This window comes from Suncus etruscus, chromosome 3 (assembly GCF_024139225.1).
Source record: "Suncus etruscus isolate mSunEtr1 chromosome 3, mSunEtr1.pri.cur, whole genome shotgun sequence".
NCBI classification, from domain to species: domain Eukaryota; kingdom Metazoa; phylum Chordata; class Mammalia; order Eulipotyphla; family Soricidae; genus Suncus; species Suncus etruscus.
Genome location: NC_064850.1, coordinates 67,148,418 through 67,167,494, shown reverse-complemented (window position 1 = coordinate 67,167,494; position 19,077 = coordinate 67,148,418). Strand labels below are relative to the sequence as shown.

At 39.6% G+C, this 19,077-nt stretch overlaps 1 protein-coding gene and 1 non-coding gene across 3 annotated transcripts in view; one reads left to right on the top strand and one right to left on the bottom strand.

The window, feature by feature from the left end:
• The window catches only part of PPP1R12B (protein phosphatase 1 regulatory subunit 12B), a 254,079-nt gene that overhangs the window by 164,802 nt on the left and 70,200 nt on the right, over positions 1-19,077 (top strand). The gene's annotated exons all lie outside the window — the stretch shown is intronic.
• On the bottom strand, positions 18,604-18,713 carry LOC126004923 (U6 spliceosomal RNA). The gene has a single exon (XR_007494133.1). It is a non-coding gene; the product is annotated as a U6 spliceosomal RNA (small nuclear RNA).

The window sequence follows — 19,077 nt, the reverse complement described above, 5'->3', positions numbered from 1 at the left end:
GCTATCACTCTGGCCCCTGAACATTCTTTTCTTAAAGCTTTAACTTTGTTACCGTTTGGGGGGGGTGTTTTTTGTTTAATTGTTTGGGGGGGGGCACACCTAGCAGCGCTCAGAGATTACCTATATACTCGAGTATAAGCCAAGTTTTTCTGGCACAAAATTTGTGTCAGAAACCCCAAACTCGGTTTATACTTGGGTCATACAGGTTATTTGATTCGGTGCGCGCAATATTCTGCGCTTTGTATGAAACCGACAGCAGTGATGATGATACCTATGAACTCAGTGATGATGACAATGCCCATGCTGATACCCTCACATTAGATATAGCTGAAGCTGTTTGGACATAGAGATGAAGAGGAGGAGGAATTCAGTTTTGAAGGAATTTAACCTTGGCTTATACTTGAGTCACTAAGTTTTCCCAGTTTTTAGGGTAAAATTAAGGGGGGGGTTGGTTTATACTTGAGTATATACCGTGCTCCTGGAGCTGTGCTCAGAAATCACCCCAGTACGCTAGAGAGGATCTTGTGGGATGCTGGGAATTGAACCTAGATCGGCTGCATGCAAGGCAAATAAATGCCCTATCATTGTGCTGTCACTCCAGCCCCACTTGCAGTTTTTCTTTAAATTTTCTTACAGTACTTCTCTTTTTTCCATCTTTGTTCTAGGGGATGTCACACTTGATGGTCACTTGTTTCTCTGTACTCAGGATTCACTTCTGTAGTTGTTCAAACTAGGGTCAGAGCATAGACAAGGTACTTATCCCCTGTTTTCCTCCCTGGGCTTCCTCTTCAATCTCAATTGTTTTGTTTTGTTTGGGGAGGGGTTCACACCCTGTGGCGCTCAAGGGTTACTCCTGGCTCTGCGCTCAGAATTCCCTCCTCGAAGGCATGGGGAACCATATGGAATGCCAGAATTCGAACCACCATTAGTTTTGGATCGGCTGTGTACAAGGCAAACACCCTACCACTGTGCTATCTCTCTGGCCCTCTCTTCTATCTTTTTTTGTTTGTTTGTTTTTGGGTCAGACCCGGCAGCTCTCATGGGTTACTCCTGGCTCTACGTTCAGAAATTGCTCCTGGCAGGCTCAGGGGACCATATGGGATGCCGGGATTCGAACCACCATCCTTCTGCATGCATGCAAGACAAAAAAGTGCCTTACCTCCATATTATCTCTCCGACCCCAGCCCCCCTTCCATCTTGAATATATGCCAGTGTTATCAAAAATTCATTGACTTATATACACAAATGGAATACTATGGAGCCATCAGGAAAAACGAAGTCATCAAATTTTCCTATACATGGATGGACAAGGAAATTATTAATGCTGAGTGAAATAAATGAGAGGTAGAGAGATAGACACAAAATAGTTTCACTCATTTATGAGATTTAAGAAAAATAAAAGACAGGGCCAGAGAGATAGCACAGCAGTAGAGTGTTCGCCTTGCATACAGATGACCCGGAACAGACTGGGGTTCAATCTTCGGCGTTCCATATGGTCCCCTCAGCCTTCCAGAAGCAATTTCTGAGCGCAGAGCCAGGAGTAATTCCTGAGCACCTCTGGATATAGCCCAAAAAACAAAAAAAAATTTTTTTTAAAAGAAGAGATGGCACAGCAGTAAGGCATTTGCCTTGCATGCAGCCAGCCAACACAGGACTGACTCCTATTCAAATTCCTGTGTCCAATATGGTCCCCTGAGCCTGCCAGGAGTAGCTCCTGAATGCTGCTGGATGTGATCCAAACAAATAAAAAGACAGTATGTTAATAATACCCAAAGATAATAGAGATGAGAACTGGAAGGAACAACCCACGATATGAAGCTTACCACAAAGAGTGGTGAGTGCAGTCAGAGAAATAACTACACTAACAACTATCATGACAGTGTAGTGAGTGAGAGAAATAGAAATATCTGGCAGGGGTTGGGGAGGAGGGAGATGAGGGGCATTAGTGGCGGGAAGGTTGCACTGGTGAAGGGGATATACTTTTTATGACTGAACACAACTATAAACATGTTTGTAATCATGGCGCTTAAATAAAGATATTTAAAAAATAAAAATTCAATGACTTGCTTAAATTAAAATACTAGTTCAAAGAAGAATATTAATTTCCATGAATATTATAGATATGGTTATATTTCTGACTTCCTCCCAGATGATAGAACTATTTTTAAAAGGAAAACTAAATTTTTACATATTATGTAGCAAAATCAGACCTGTTACATTTTAGGTCATATTTTACTTCTTAATGGGGACTTGAGACACCATATCCCAAGTGGTGAGTGATGGGAGTGTCTGTGGTGACAGATGCTTTCTCAGTTCTCCAGATGTCTATTGGCACTGCTGCCTGACTATTGTGAAGGATCAAAACTGCCTATTTGGGTCCCCTAGGAAGGGTACTTCTGTCTCTTCTCCAGCAGTATGTGCTGGGAGAAGGATGGCGGCAAGGTCGCTTCCATCTTAGGACATAATATTCTGGGCCAGGGATCAGTAAACTGTTTTGCTAAAGTCTTGTAAATCTTTTCTGCTTTGCAAGCCATGTGGCACATTGTAGCTACTCAGCTTTACAAATATAATTGGAAAGCAGTCATAGATAACATTCAAATAAGTGGAAGTGGTATGTTTGGTAAAACTTTATTTATAAAAACAAACTGGTCTGCTGATTTTATCTGTTGATGTGCCAGGCCACAGCTCGATTTTTTTTTCTTTTTTTTTTTCCTTTTTTCTTCTTACGCAGTTTGGTTTTTATTGCTAATTCAGAAAAGTATTTGCTGATGCCAGAATGATTTTGTTGTCATTTTTCTCTTACCCAAGTGCTTCTCTGACAATTCAGGCCCACTAGTATTCATCCCCTCTTCATGAGGTAAGGGGAGTTGTCTATTGGGGTAGGAGTTTGTGTTGTCACTTGTAAAAACATCAGAGTTTGGTCCTGCTGTAGAAAATAAGCTCGAAGGCTCCTGAATGAAGGAATACAAAACGAGAGTTTCTTCTGTGATGTTTCAAATATTTCTCTGTTCATTATTTCAGTTCATTACCTTGTACAGAGAAAGTCAGAAGTGGATATATTTCCTAGTATATCCCCATCTGCTTTTCTCATCTTATTCTTTCCTACCTCTTGTATGTGAGGTTAGATAAAATTAGAGTTTGGGGAATATAATAATTTGACATATGAGAAATTCCTCTTTTCTTTTTAGTCGCACATGGTGGCGCTTAGGGGTTACTCCTGGCATTCTTGTGCAAGGCAGATGCCCTACTACTGTGCTATCACTCTGGCCTCTAAGAAATTCCTCTTTTGTATAGGCTATGACTAAAAGCAAGTTTGCCTTTAAGGCTCAGAAATTCTTGGAAGCATGCCTGTCAGAAAATTGTTAATTGCTATCATTCAATTTAATTGTTGATTGTCATTTGAATTCTTTAACAAGGAGCAGATAATGAATTTATTCCACTTTTTTTTATTTTTTGAGGCCACATCTGGCAGTGCTCAGAGCTTCCTCTTGGCTCTGTGCTAAGAGATCAGGCCTTCCTCCCGGCTCTGTACTGGGGGTACTTGAGAGACCTTATAAGGTACTGGGGATCAAACCCAGGTTGGCCTTGTGCAAGGAAACAAATGCCCAACTGTGGACCTCATACAAGGCAAACAAAGGCCTGGCCCACTGTACTGTCACTTCAGCCCTTTGGCCTTTTTTTGTTTTGTTTTGTTTTGCTTTTGCTTTTGCTTGTTAGTTTTAGTTTACAGAATATATACAGTAAGAATTTGGAGGAGGGTGCGCTTGAGGAAGAGATGACAAAGCATTGACCCTGGACTAACTTAAAAAGATAATTAAGAGGAGTGGCTGTTTGGAAAGAGAAACTGAAGTTCTGTATCTTCAACAACTTTAAAGGAAAAGATGGTGAAAGCTAACTGTAATGTTTATTGTTACAGTAAATATTCATTATCAGGTTTGAAAATTGACTGGCATGGATTTATGCAATTTTGTGCTAAAGGCAAGTGACATGGCTCAAAAGGGTGAAATACATGTATACTACATGTCAAGCTCCAGGTTTGACCCAGCACCATTCCTACAGGTGACCCCTAGAAGTAAAATGTTGTGCCAGATAAACTGAGCCAAATCATTTCTCAACCATAGATGCCAACCTAGTGTATCACATATTGTTTGCAAAGTCTTTTAGGTCACTCCTAGTGACCTCTAGTGCTCTGACATGAAATTAATGATGTACTAGAGTTGGACATCTTGTAAATCATTTCTGAGGGTTTGATTAAAGCTCAAAGCAAGTGTAGATGATGGAGAATTTTCAGTGATACATACCTAGCAGGCAAAATTTCTGCGGTCATCTTCCTCAAACTTGTCAGTGATTATTTGTTTTTCCCCATCTGTGTCTTGAGACACCTATATGAAAGACCATTCTTTGTGCTTCTCCCTTTGATGAACTTCACTTAGTATGATACTCAACACATTTATCTATGTATCAACTAATTGCTTTCCTTTATCTCTTTTACTGCTGAATAATATTCCATTGTGCATATGTGCCATCATTTTTTTTAATTTAACACCATGATTTACAAAGTTTATAGTTTTTCATAATATACTCCAAAATAATATTTTAGACATTAAATGTTATAACACCAATCCCACCCAATATGACCTTCTCTCGGGGCACAAGTGTCCCCAGTTTCCCACTTGCCACCCTAGTCTGCCCCCTGGTAGACACAAAAATTTTTATTTTATATTGCTTGTTATATCACAAAGGCAAATGGAATTATCAAAATTTAGATCAATAAGAGTCAATTTGAAATAATCATTCTATCTCTCAGTGTTTTCTGTAAAATCATTGTCTGAGGATTTACTGGGCTATGGTTGGTGCTAGTTGACAATTTTCTGTGTTACTGTTTGGGCTCACTGAACTTAGTGGTATTCTATGCAACTTTCCCATTAGGTTTGCTGTGATCCTACTGGGCTGTCACTACTATGAAATTTTGAGATCTATAACAAATTTGGTGATGTGGCAGCTTGATAAGATTAAGCTATGAAACTAGGCTATGTCTGTCAAAGTGTGTTAGGTGTGGCTGTGGGCTGCTGTGGCTTCAGGGATAAAGGAGAATCTGCCCCACCTCTTCTGAAAAATGCCCAGAGCTTCAGAATACCTAGGCCGAGTCAGAGGACATCATTTTCTTTGGGAGTTTAGTAGAGGAGCTGGGCCATTTTTCTCATGCCACAGTTTCTTTTTTTGTTGTTTTTTGTTTTTTGTTTTTTTTTTGTTTTTGGGCCACACCCGGTAATGCTCAGGGGTTACTCCTGGCTATGCGCTCAGAAGTCGCTCCTGGCTTGGGGGACCATATGGGATGCCGGGGGAATCGAACCGCGGTCCGTCCTAGGCTAGCGCAGGCAAGGCAGGCACCTTACCTTTAGCGCCACCGCCCGGCCCCTCTCATGCCACAGTTTCTTTATCAACTCATCTGTTCTTGGCACTTGGATTGTTTCAAGGTTTTTTTTGTTGTTTTTTTTGTTTTGGTTTGGTTTTTGGTTTTTGGGTCACACCCAGCAGTGCTCAGGGGTTACTCGTGGCTCTACACTTAGAAATCATTCCTGGCAGGCTCAGGGGACCAGATGGGATGCTGGGATTTGAACCACCGACCTTCTGCATGCAAGGCAAATGCCCTACCTCCATGCTATCTCTTCGGTCCCTGTTTCAACGTTTTGGCTATTGTAAATATTTCTGTAGTGAATATAGGGATGCCATGTCTTTTTTGTATTGTGTTTTTGGGACCTGGGGGTATATTTTAAGAAATAGAATTGCTAGATCATATGGAAGTTCAATTCTTAGCTTTTTTTGTTTTGTTTTGTTTTTGTTTTTAGGCTATACCTGGTGACTCTCAGGGGTTACTCCTGGCTCTTCACTAAGAAATTATTCCTGGCAGGCTCAGGGGACCATATGGCATATGGGATGCCAGGAATCAAATTCGAGTTGGCAGTATACAAGGCAAATACCCTGTCCACTGTATTATAACCCAATTCTTAACTTTTTTGAGGAATGACGAGAATTAAACATTTAAAGGCGAGATTGTCTCTTGATCATTATTTTACTCAGGGTCTAGCAAATACTTAGTGTTCCTGGCTTTATGTTTTCTATGAGATTTTGTAGGAAGCACCATCAGCAACATTTGCTTTTCTGATTTTGATGACTTTTTTGCTTGGATAAGCTGCAATTAATGAAACTTGGAATTGAAGAGGAAAAGCAAGTTTGGAGATGAAGATTAAAATTTTACTTTTGGGGAAAAAAGATTCTGCTTTTGAACATGCTGAATTTGAGTTACCTTTAATTCATGTCAAAGTCAACATTTTTAGGCAAGTCAATACATGTGTCTGAAGTGTGAAGAATTCTAGAGTTAGAGATAACAATGTAGAGGCTTTTAGCCTTCTGGTATCAGTTTTAAGCTATTAAAAGGGATCTTTTTCCAGCATAACTTGTAGAACATTCAATTTTCAAGTTGTTTCCCCTTCCTTTCCTCACTCCTGGGCAAGAAATGGGGATGGGGAGGACAGAGATGTAAAGCTTTGTGCATCCATATAAGTGGAGCTCATTTTCACAATGATTCTGAAGTAGAAACAAACAAAATGGGTGATTTCCCCAAGGATGACTATCAAGAGATTTGTGGGTGATAGGGTTTTACTGCTGTTTAAACAAAAGCTGGTGTGGGGCTAGGGAAATAGCTCAAAGGACTAGAGTACATGCTTTGTAAGTAGTGAGCCCTGGGTTCCCTAGGAACCATCAAGAGCAATTCCTAAACACTGAGCCAGGAGTGGACCCTAAGTACCTCTAGTTTTGCCTTAACAACAAAACAAAACAAGAAAATTTGAACAGAAACTTTGGTTGCATCAATGTTTAAGGATAGGTAGAGGAGGAGAGGCTCCCACCCCCCCAAAAAAAAAATCAGTAAAAAGATGGCCAGAGGCAGAGGAAAATAACCAGGAAATTAAAATGTTTCTCCAACTAGGGAGTGAGAAGTTTCAAGATCTTTAGATGACAGAACTTGAATTTTATACTGCTCTAAAAGGCCTAGGTAACTGGAAAATCTGCTTATTGGTCCTACTATAGCTAAATCCCAAAGGCTAAAACTTGTTATCAGAACTCTAACTTTTTCATAGGCCACTGAGGAAGCAATGCTTTCCTATCCTTGTTTTCATATTTCCAGTTGATCTTTCTTGGGTCAGGTAAACTACCCTGATCCAATTTTTATGGCCAGAGATTAAATGAGAAATAATTAGAGTGTAGCAGGGTGTTTTAGTTGAGTTTCCTCAGAAACCAAATTATTTGAGTACTCTGTGGTACTAAAGATTGAAACAAACTTGACTACATATGAGCCATTGACCCCTGTACTCTTTCTACAGTCCAGATACCATTTCTATAAATGGAATATAAATACGTTTGAAGGTGCATTTGTACCTGATGACAGTCTCAGCAAGAGCTCAGTAAATGCTTGCCACTATGGGAGTGATGATGCCACTGGGAGTGGTAAACATGATAAAGATGCTCATCAGCTCCTTGTAGGGATAGAGTTAGAAGATGGCCAGCCACGTGGAATCTCTGGAAAATCACATGTTCCTCTTTGGAGTTGAGTCCTGTCCTAAGAGTGCTGTCAAGAGAAACTACCTACTAAGTTCCTTTGATAATAGTGCCTGGTTTAAGTTGTTATCCATGTGGTTTAAGAGCTCTGGAACTTAAGAGGATTTGCAGTAAGGAGGCATTGCTAACTTGTAAAAGCTTTTTGTTTGAGTGGGGACTGGAGACAGGTCATGGAAGCAATGCTTGTTTCTCTTTATCTGCATGTAAGGGTGCTGATGACTTTAGTAAGAGTTAATAATATCTGACTAGTAGCCATTGGCTTTATGGACAAAGTTCCATAATAGTTAGCTGTATAAAAATGATCTTAAATGCTTGAGATCAAATAGGTCTAATCACCACATCACTTGACAGTGGTGAGTGGCATTTTATGTTCTTCCCTCAGTTTTTTCTAACCATTTCCCCCATTTCTGCTTTCTCTCCTTTTCTAGAATAGATGGTAAACCAACATTTTTGCCTGCTCCTTTAAAGATATTTTGAAGGAATAAGAGTAAACAGCTCAGGCTGGAGCCATAGGATAGTGGGTCAAGCTCTGCCTTGCATGGTGCTGACCCGGGTTTGATCCCTGGCACCCTATATTGTCCTCTGAGTCTGTCAAGAGTGATCCCCCTGACTATAGAACTAGATGTGGCCCTAAAACAAAATTAAAAAAAAAAAAAACAAACACCTTTATTTCAGAGGAGTATTCCTCATGTGTTATGCTAACAATTATAAAAACGGCTTAGTGAATGAGATGTTATCCATTAATCAGGTTTTTATTACTGGTAATGTTGTCCAGATGAACTTTGTTTTCACTGATTCTGTTTGTACCTCTTTTTTTTTTTTCTATTTAGTTTATTTGTTTGCAGAACATTTTCAAAAAGTCTAATTTAGGATTAACTAAATTCTGCCAAGTCATCCAGAGATTATTCTTAGTTTAGAGAGTTTTTGTAAGGTCATAGTAAACAGCCCTTACCTTAGAGCATCTAGGTTAATCTAGAATGGCTTCCTAAAAGAAAAAAAAAAAAAACAGAAAATTAGTATGAGAACCTTTTTCTTTCATCTTTTCCTCTCCTTGGTTACCTCTCCTTGGTTATCACACAGAAAAATAATTGCAAGTAAAACAAAGTTGAGTAAAAGATAAATATCAGGAAAAAGTCAAGAACTGAGAGCTTTAGTTCCACCTTGAAAGGATCGGAGACAGTTTTTTCATTTTTAGTAATATTTTATTTAAACACTTTGATTACAAACATGATTGTGGTTGGGTTTCTGTCATGTAAAGAACACCCCCCCACATCACCAGTGCAACAGTCCCACCACCAATGTCCCAAATCTCCCTCCTCCCCACCCCACCCCCGCCCGTACTCTAGACAGGCTTTCCACTTTCCTCATTCATTCACATTGTTATGATAGTTCTCAGTGTAGTTATTTCTCTAACTGCACTCATCACTCTTTATGGTGAGCTAAATGAAATGAGCTGTAACTTCCAGCCCTCCTCTCTTTTGTCTCTGAAAATTATTGCAAGAATGTCTTTCATTTTCTTAAAACCAATCGATGAGTGAGACCATTTGTGTCTTTCTCTCTCTCTCTCTCTCTCTCTCTGACTTATTTCACTCAGCATAATAGATTTCATGTACATCCATGTATAAGAAAATTTCATGACTTCATCTCTCTTCACAGCTGCATAATATTCCATTGTATATATGGACCAGTTTCTTTAGCCATTCATCTGTTGTAGGGCATCTTGGTCGTTTCCAGGGTCTTGCTATGGTAAATAGTGCTGCAATGAATATAGGTGTATGGAAGGAAATTTTGTACTGTATTTTTGTGTTCCTAGGGTATATCCCTAGGAGTGGTATAGCTGGGTCGTATGGGAGTTCAATTTCCAGTTTTTGGAGGAATCTCTGTATCGCTTTCCATAAAGGTTGGACTAGACACATCACAAAGAATGAGAACAAGCAGTGTTGGCTGGGATATGGAGAGAATGGAGACAGTTTTTATCCTCAACGCTCTGTAGTTAAAAGTGTTAACTCTTTTTTTGGGGGGGTGGAGGATCACACCCAGCAGTGCTCAGGGATTACTCCTGACTCTGCGCTCAGAAATCGCCCCTGGCAGGCACAGGGGACTATATGGGATGGCAGGATTCGAACCACCGTCCTTCTGCATGAAATGCAAACGCCTTACCTCCATGCTATCTCTCCTGCCCCAAGAGTGTTAACTCTTTAAAAAAAAAAAAAAGAGTTAACTCTTAATAATCCTAGCTCCTATCAGGAGTGATCCCTGAGAGTAGAATCAGGAGTAAGCCTTGAGCACTGCTAGTGGCTCCAACCCACCCCTTCCCCAAAGAAAAACCAACTTTACCTTTAGAAAAAGTACATTGCGGGGCCGGAGAGATAGCACAGTGGTAAGGTGTTTGCCTTGCAAACAGCAGACCCAGGCCCCGTGATGGTTCGAATCCCGGCATCCTATATAGTCCCTCGTGCCTGCCAGGAGCAACTTATGTGATCAGAGCCAGGAGTAACCCCTGAGCGCTGCCTGGTGTGACCCAAAAGAAAAGTTTTAAAAAATACATTGCAATGTAGCAAATGACAGAATTGGTAGCTTCCCTAAAGAAACTCAGTAAATTCTTCCAAAATTTATTTCCTAAAACTTTTTTTTTCTGCTGCCACCACAATGAGTTTCTAGAATTCAATTATACTTAGGACTACTAGAAAACTTTTCAGAATAACAAATTAGCCAATGTAAGAGTAAATATATAGCTTCACTGATATTCATACTTTAAGTTAGAATTATAACAAAGTAGGGGTTTTTTTTTACCAACCAAAATTGATGGGAATTTTAGGGGAAGGTAAAACGTAGTTTAGAGGAACCACCTCTTATTTACTGTTGGGAATACAAGTTAGTACTTGATTTTTTTTTTTTTTTGGAGAGAAAACTACAATCTATCAAATGCCCCAAATTTTCACTTACAGAAACTTATCTCTCCTGTACTGTCCTAATCATGAAAAAGAAAAAAAAAGTTTTATGTATAGAATCTCACCGCAGCATATGTTATATATAGCTGTATAAACATTTATTCCTTCAGTACTATATAGGAGACTATTGCTATTGAATAAAACAGACTGAATCTAGTTATAATTATGTAATAGCGGAAATATTGGGAACACCCAAAATGTCCAGTATTCTGGCAACAGTTAAGTAAACTGTGATTCCCTCCATGAAACAAAATACAGTGAATCATAGTTTACATTACCATTCCATGACCATTAGCCACTTAGGGATGTTTCTTGAAACAGATCAGAGAATGAAGCAGCCTATTTAAATATGAGTCACAAAGAGAGTGCAGTAACCTACATAAATGCTTATGGTTCAGTTTTACAGAATGAACTAGACCAACTGTTATCTGTGGATCTGATACAGGTATGATCCTTATGGCATCCCAGCCCCAGTGAAACGGCCAAGGGGAAGTCAGTGGCCTTACTTCTATGGTGACCTTAAATATAACTTTTTTAATATATACCTTCCAAATTTTCTTTGAGACTCTGTTTTGTAAAGGGGCAGGGTGTCAGAGAAGGGTCCTAAAATACTTTGGTAACAAACACAGAACAGCAAAGGTTTGCATGAAAGCAAAACTGTTCACTTAACAGAACCAATGGAATTTTGTCAGAGAATTTCATTCCTCTCTTCTGACTATAGGCCAATTTCTGTTGTGGTAAAGAGAACAGATAGCTCGGCCTAACTAATAGGGATTTGTGTTTCTGCACCAGCAGTGCAGACTCAGATGCATAGCACTTCATCTCTTGCTGTGCCAGTGTGCAGGTCTCAGAACTGTGCTTTAGAGGACATTTTCAGAGTATAAGCTTAAGGCTGCCCAGGTCTTGGCGAGCTAGATGTCACACACAGGCAAATTGGCCTGGCTTTCACTGCAGCAGTGTGGAACCAAAGTCTTCACATAAATTATATTGTCAACACTCAGAAAAACTTGGAGATTTTTATTTCCTTGAGTTTTCTTTACCACCTTAACTCAAGTTTTTCATCACTCATTTTTCTTCATTTCTTTAGAAATTCCAGCTTTACTCTTGCCTTCTCTTTTCTCTACAGTTTAAGCTATCTGAAAATTCTCATTAAAACAGACTTAACAGTGAGTTGGATCCTATTTCTCACATCCTGTATCTTGATTGCTTGCTGTTTAGTTTTAAACCTATCTGTGATCTTAACTGGTTGGTTTGGGGCTGGTTTTTGTTGTTTCATAAATGAGAACAGTGATCTGTTTACAGAAACATCTTTTCCTTTTTTGTGTCTGTGACGTACATGTAGGCTTTTTGTTTTGGTCTTATTTGCTTTTCTCAATTCCAAACTTAGACTCTGCCTGCACCCACATAGGAACTTCCAGTTAGCAAGTACCAGAAGCAAATTTTTTTGCAGACAAACCACGGGGTTTGTGATTTCCAACTGCTCTGAAGAATTATTTCAGGAATACATGGTTTTCTTTCTACACCTGGCAAGTTATTTGCTCAGCAAACTGAAGACTATTTTCCAGAACAGGGCCTACTTATAAAGTACCAAACTGCTGAAGTCACAGAAAATTATTTCTGGAATTTAGAAGCTGTTTTAGTCTGATTCCTTATTTTATATTTTGTTATTTTGGAGGGAGGGTAGGTCGCAGTCAGCAGCGCTCAGGGGTTACTCCTGGCTCTACGCTCAGAAATCGCTCCTGGCAGGCTCAGGGGACCATATGGGATGCAGAGATTTGAACCACCCTCCTTCTGCATGCAATGCAAATGCCCTACCTCCATGCTATCTCTCCGGCCTCTCCTTATTTTATGGATTAAAACACACACACACGCGCACACACAAAAAACACGCATACACACACACCACACCCCTTCTGTTTAATGTGGAGGGAGAGGCAGGGAAATTGCTGTGGGGTTCAAGAGCTTCACATGCACATGGCCCTAAACCCCAAGTTCAACACACACACACACACACACACACACACACACACACACAGATACACACACACACACACCCTGTTTAATGTGGAGGGAGAGGCTGGGAAATTGCTGTGGAGTCCAAGAGCTTTGCATGTGCAAGGCCCTAGTCCCCAAGTTCAGTCCATAGTTCCACATAGTTCCTTGCTGCCCCCACATAACACAACTGGCATCCAGCACCCTAGGTCTCAGCAGTTCCACATTGCTGGGCCAAGCAGTGACTCATATGGCTCAGTTTGCCAAATATGACTAGGAGTGGTCTATAACCCCACTGACCAGTGCTGGGAGAAGAATCCCCTGAGAATTAGGATATTAGGATAGGGCATTTTTCAACCTGGGCTGAACAGTGATTTAGTGGCAGAGAATGAACAGGAACTATTGTAGATTTCCAAACCAGCGTTTTCTCCCCTGCTAATACTGTCTCCTGTTGCAGGAGTGCAGCTCGGTGCTGGCTGCAAGAACACTGGCTGCCATTGCTGTCTCATATTGTGGAAAGCACCCCTCTCTTTGCCCAATCTGATTCCATTTATGAGAAACAGTTCTGCTCCTGTTTTTATATAGGGTTTCTAGCAAAGTCTGCTGCAGTCCCCAGTCTCTGATCTTCTCAAAGGCATCTTCCTTCCATGTCTCATTTTCTGTTATTAGTTTTTTGTTTTGCAAACAAAAACCCAAAGAAGGGCAGGGAGAAGCAAATAAGTAAGAACAGGGAACTATATAGGGTACCAGGGATCAAACTGAATGAAGTTGGCTGTGTGCAAGGAAGTTCTTTAAACTCATCAGCACACAGCCAAAATAAAGTTCAAATCCAGATTATTTGGGGGCTAACAATCCAAAACTGGCCTCCATAGGTCGGAAGTGGATCCATACTATTAACTTAAGATCTGGTCAAAAAACAATACCTATACTGAGGCCACTTGAAACTGCCTTATAGCAATGGGTACTAAAACTATTTTAGAAATTGAATTCTTGGGGCTGGAGTGGTGGCACAAAGCAATAAGGCGTCCCATATGGTCCCCAAACCAGGAGCGATTTCTGAGCACATGGCCAGGAGTAACCCCTGAGCATCACTGGGTGTGGCTAAAAAAAAAAAAAGAAAAAGAAATTGAATTCTTTTTAAAACTCCTCTTTAGATCTGTAACATATTAGATGCACTGAGGATGGCCCAACAAGAGATAGGATTAATATCACAAAAAGGGCAGAAAAATAATCAAAAGAGGGTTGAAAAGTAAGCTTAAAATACCACCATACAGAAGAGTGATTGAATAAAACAAGAATATCAGGTAATGAACTAGGAAAAGTATATTATAATAAATAGCTCTTAGAAGCCTGAAAAGTGAAAAATATTAAACTGAAAATAAAAGAAAATATAGTATTGAAGTGGGAGAAATAGTACAGAGGTTAAAGCACTTGCCTTACACACAGCCAACTTCAGTTCAATCTCTGGTTTAGTCCCCTGAGCCAGGAATAGCTGCCAAGCATCATCTGGATGTGCCTCAACACTGTCCCTTTCTCTCCCCAGAGCCAGAATATATTAAAGTGAAAGAACAGTTGGGCAGTGGAATATATTTTTGCTGCTTAAGAGAAAATTAATGAATTAAAATTTTAAACAGAAAATCTTTCAGACGAGCCAGAGTAGTAACACTGTGGACAGGGCATTTGCCTTGCACACAGCTAATCCAGGTTCAATTCCGGCATTTCATATGATCCCCCAAGCCTGCCAGGAGCAAGTTCTGAGCACAAAGCCAGGAGTAACCCCTGATTACTTGCTGGGTGAGGCCCCCTCCCAAAAAAAATTAGAGTACAATTTAGAAAAAAAATGAAAGAGAAGACTTGAAACAATAGGTATGCAAAATCATAAGCCATTATGTTGAGGCAGAGCAGGCATAAGGCACGCCTTGAATATATCTGATTCCACATTTGTCCTCTGAGCACCACTGAGTGTTCCCCCCAAAAAGGAAATATATTATGCTGAATGATGAGAACTTTAGATAACATTAATTAGGCTTGTGACTATTTTACAATATACACAAATATTGTTGGACCCTTGAAATTAATGTTAAGTGCCAATTATATATCTCAGTTGAATAAATACTAGCAGAGGAAAAAGAATTGAAGGCAAATGTTCTTTGTAGAACTACCACATACACTTTTTTAAAGAATTGACTGTTCAGTTATTCCTAAAATTAGTTAGAATTCACTGGCAGTTCAACTTTTCTTTCTCCCTCTGATTATAGCTTGACTAAATTAATTTTGTTATGTGGATAAAGTGTAGTTATACCCTGGGCCTGCTCTGGATACCTATATTTATAAGTCTCCACTACATTGTTTTATTTTATTTTATTTTATTTTTTGTTTTTTAGTTTTTTCGGGCCACACCCGTTAGATGCTCAGAGGTTACTCCTGGCTACGCACTCAGAAATCGCCCCTGGCTTGGGGGGGACCATATGGGACACCGGGGGATCAAACCGTGGTCCTTTCCTTGGCTAGCGCTTGCAAGGCAGACACCTCTAGCACCACCTCGCCAGCCCCTACATTATTTTTTGGGTTTTTTTGGGGGGGTTTTTTGGTGTTTGGGTCACACCCAGCGGTGCTCAGGGGTTACTCCTGGCTGTCTGCTCAGAAATAGCTCCTGGCAGGCACGGGGGACCATATGGGACACCAGGATTCGAACCAACCACCTTTAGTCCTGGATCAGCTGCTTGCAAGGCAAACGCTGCTGTGCTATCTCTCCGGGCCCTTTATTTTAACTTTTCTTTTAAAAACTTACATTGCTGGGACCGGAGCAGTGGCGCAAGCCTAGAGATGGACCACGGTTTGATTCTCCGGCGTCCCATCTAGTCCCCCAAACCAGGCGCGATTTCTGAGTGCATAGGAGAAAACCCTGAGGGTCACCAGGTATGGCCGAAAAACAAACAAACAAACAAAAACCTTTTATTCTTTTATTGCTTAAGTTCTGTAGTTTACAATATTATTAATAATTTTCCATTATTTTTATCCAGTACCGCTATGTATGAGTTTATATATATATATATATATTAGAGTTTTATATGTTTAAGTTACTGGTATAATCTTAATCAGATTCATCAAATGTAAGGATTATCTAGGGTTTTTAATAAATTTTAAAACTGAGGATTTTTTTTTAAACTTCAATAATATCTTTATTTAAGTACCATGATTACAAACATGTTTGTACTTGGGTTTCAGTCATAAAAAGAACACCTTCCTTCACCAGTGCAACATTCCCACCACCAATCCCCCATCTTCCTCTTTCCTCACTACCTGCCTATATTCAAGACAAACACTCTTCTCTCACTCATTTTCATGACAGCTGTTAGTGGAGTTATTTCTCTAACTGTACTCACTACTCTTTGTGGTGAGCTTCATATTGTGAGCTGGTCTTTCCAGCCCTCATCTCTATTGTCTCTGGGCATTATTAAAATAATGTCTTTTATTTTTTCTTAAAACCCATAGATGAGTCAGACTATTCTGTGTCTATCTTTCTCCCTCTGGCTTATTTCACTCAGCATAATAGTTTCCATGTCCATCCATGAATAGGAAAATTTTCTGACTTCATCTCTCCTGATGGCTGCATAATATTTCATTGTGTATATGTACCACAGTTTCTTTAGCTATTTATCTGTTGAAGGGCATCTTGGTTTTAAAACTGAGGGTTTTATTTAAGAAACAGTTGCATATCACAGTTTTCAATGAAAATTTTTTATTGTCTTAATAATATAAGGGACTGGGGCTGGAGGTACAGTTTAGTGGCAAACCTTAAAACATACATGTACACACATAAAAATAGTAATAATAAAATAAGACTAATTAAGAAAACTTTATTTTGAACAAAATAATACCAATAAACATGAAGACTTAGTTTAATGACATACCCTTCTGATAAAGCATGTCAAAATGGCTTATTCTTTTTTTTTATTGAAACAGTTGTGATCTACAGAGTCCTTCATAATTGAATTTCAGATATACAATGATTCATGGCTTTTCCTACCACCAGTGTCATCCTCCCTCCACTGATGGACCCAGAGTGTTTCTTATCCCACCAGCCTTTGCCTCTGGCCAGCCAGTGTAACAGGCCCTTTTGAGTTTAGATTGTTAAAGTTTAGGTCCATTGATTCCATTATCATTGACTTTGGCTTGGATACTTAGTTCTATCCTTATTTATTTCATCACGAATGCATCCAAAATCACTTTGCCCCTGGACCCCATCCTCTTTTTATTCCTTTCTTGATAGTTTTATAGAAAAATGTAGGAATATGTGGTAAAATTAAGTAATCCATGTTCCAAGGTTCTATGAAAAAGGCGGGAATCGCGATTTAAAAGATAAAAGATAAAAATTAAATAAATAATAATTTTAAAAAAGATGTGTGCATAGCATGTTTTGTTGTTTTTGTTTATTGGTTTTGCATAGGCTCAGCAAAATATGGAGAAAATAGAAAGGAAAAACTTTGGCCTAAAAACAGGGAGACCTTACCAATGTAGCATCCTGACATAAAACCAACTACAGGCTTCAAGCATGCTGAGTTGTCTAACCCCAAAGTCTTTCTCTGTGGTCCAAGTAAAAGCTCTTCACAATCATGGTTGTTGCAGTCAGGTTTCTGTAGTTAGAAATCCTGGTTTTTGTACAGATCCTTTGTTGATTCAGGATGATACATACAGAGCTTCTTCTGGTTTCATCTCACCATTAGGTGGAAATGCAGAGAACCCTGCCCTGAAAGCAGGTTGTTGCTGTTACCAAGTCGTCAAGGTGTCATATGAACCACTCTATGCAAATCTAACACTAGGGCCTTCCCTGGTAAAAGTCTTGATTCCTGGTCCTGGGGTAGAAAACCATGCTTGTTCCATAGATGAGATCCAAGGTTCAGGGGTGAATGGCCAATATCTGATCTTCTGAAGCCTAAGCCAAGTCACTATGACAAGTGTTCAGGGTGTAAGCCATTGCAGTATAAAATTTATGTGTTCCTTTCTCTACTACATCTCTATTATTTAGTTTGCATGCATAAGATTTCCCATTATAATGTGCCAATGCAAAAAGGAACAATGCCTCGTGGTACTACTGGTGCATATGGGGGTAAAAATAACAAGCTAAATAATCCTGATAACCTTGTTCTAACATGAACTCAGAACACTAGAGAAACTTATCTAGAATTTCCTGCTGAATAGTTCAAAAAAAAAAAAAAGAATGGGGGAAACGGCCCCCATAAGAAGACAGAGACAATAAGAGTTATACCTATTAGGGAAATACATCTAAAGAAATATTCAAAAGAGATATACATTTCCCCTTTAAGTCTTTTGAAATAGTTTGGTGGGGCGGTGGGATAAAATCTGGAGGACATCTTTAGCCTGTGATTTGGTCTTGTGTAGTCTAAAAATGGCTCTAGCAGTCACATTTCAGGGAATGTCCTTGAGCTGGGGCATCTTAGAAACTAAATCTGGTAGTAAGCAACAGTCTACAGAGAAGGGAGGTGGGAAAATAGGGGCCAGTGAGAGCAAATCAGCAGCAGTGGCTGTGGCAGCTTCTTTTCAGACTGAGGCAATGTGGGCTGGGAATCTTTTTACTTTAGGAGCTGGTTGGCAGCTGACTGGGGTGGAGGTAATGTTCTGCTTCCCGAGGAGTTAAGAACTGAGAGTAAAAAGGGTTAAATGGGGGAAATACCAAATTGGGGCTGAGAGAGTGAAGGGCTAGAAAAGAATTTGTAAGGTGGTAATCGAAGGGGAGAAAAGATGGGTGATACATAAAGGGATGGACAGTATACAACATAGACACATATTAGACAGACATTGAGGTGGCCAACACATATACTCACACACACACATACACAGGCACTGGGCATTGATCCATGGGTTACAGCTGAAAAGCTGATCCAGGTGAAATGGGTCAGAATGCTTAAAAAATATAAAGCAGGCAGTCAAATGTAAAGATGTAAAGTGTTTCCATTTTCTAGGCCAGTCATCATTAGTGAGGGTAGACTTTACTGAAGAAAGGCTTCATGTGTTAGATTGTATATAGACCATTCTTTAAATATGGAATGCTTGTCATCCTTGTGCAGAGACCATGATAATCTTCTCTGTATACCATTCTTAAAAACAATCATAATTTTCAAGTCTAGAAAACTAAGTGATATGGTAATGAATACTGTAAGAGGAGTCTACACCCTGAAGAATTGTCTAAAGGGTCTTGAGCATCTAGGCTCCTTTTCTAAAAGCAAACTAAAATTATGAGCATTATGGTATAATGGTAAACTACCTGAAATTGATGACAAATTACAATAACAATAAAATAATGAATGAGCTCTGTAGCAGGAGTTTGTGGCATGCAGTGGCATATTCCATTGTTATCTGTGAACATAAATAGTAGGCTATATTAGCAGGTATAATCAAGTAGAAAATAAACAAATTAGAATTTTTGTCAAGACGTTATCTTAATGAGCACTGACTTCTGAGTTGAATATAGTATAGCATTGCAGTGTGGAACTAG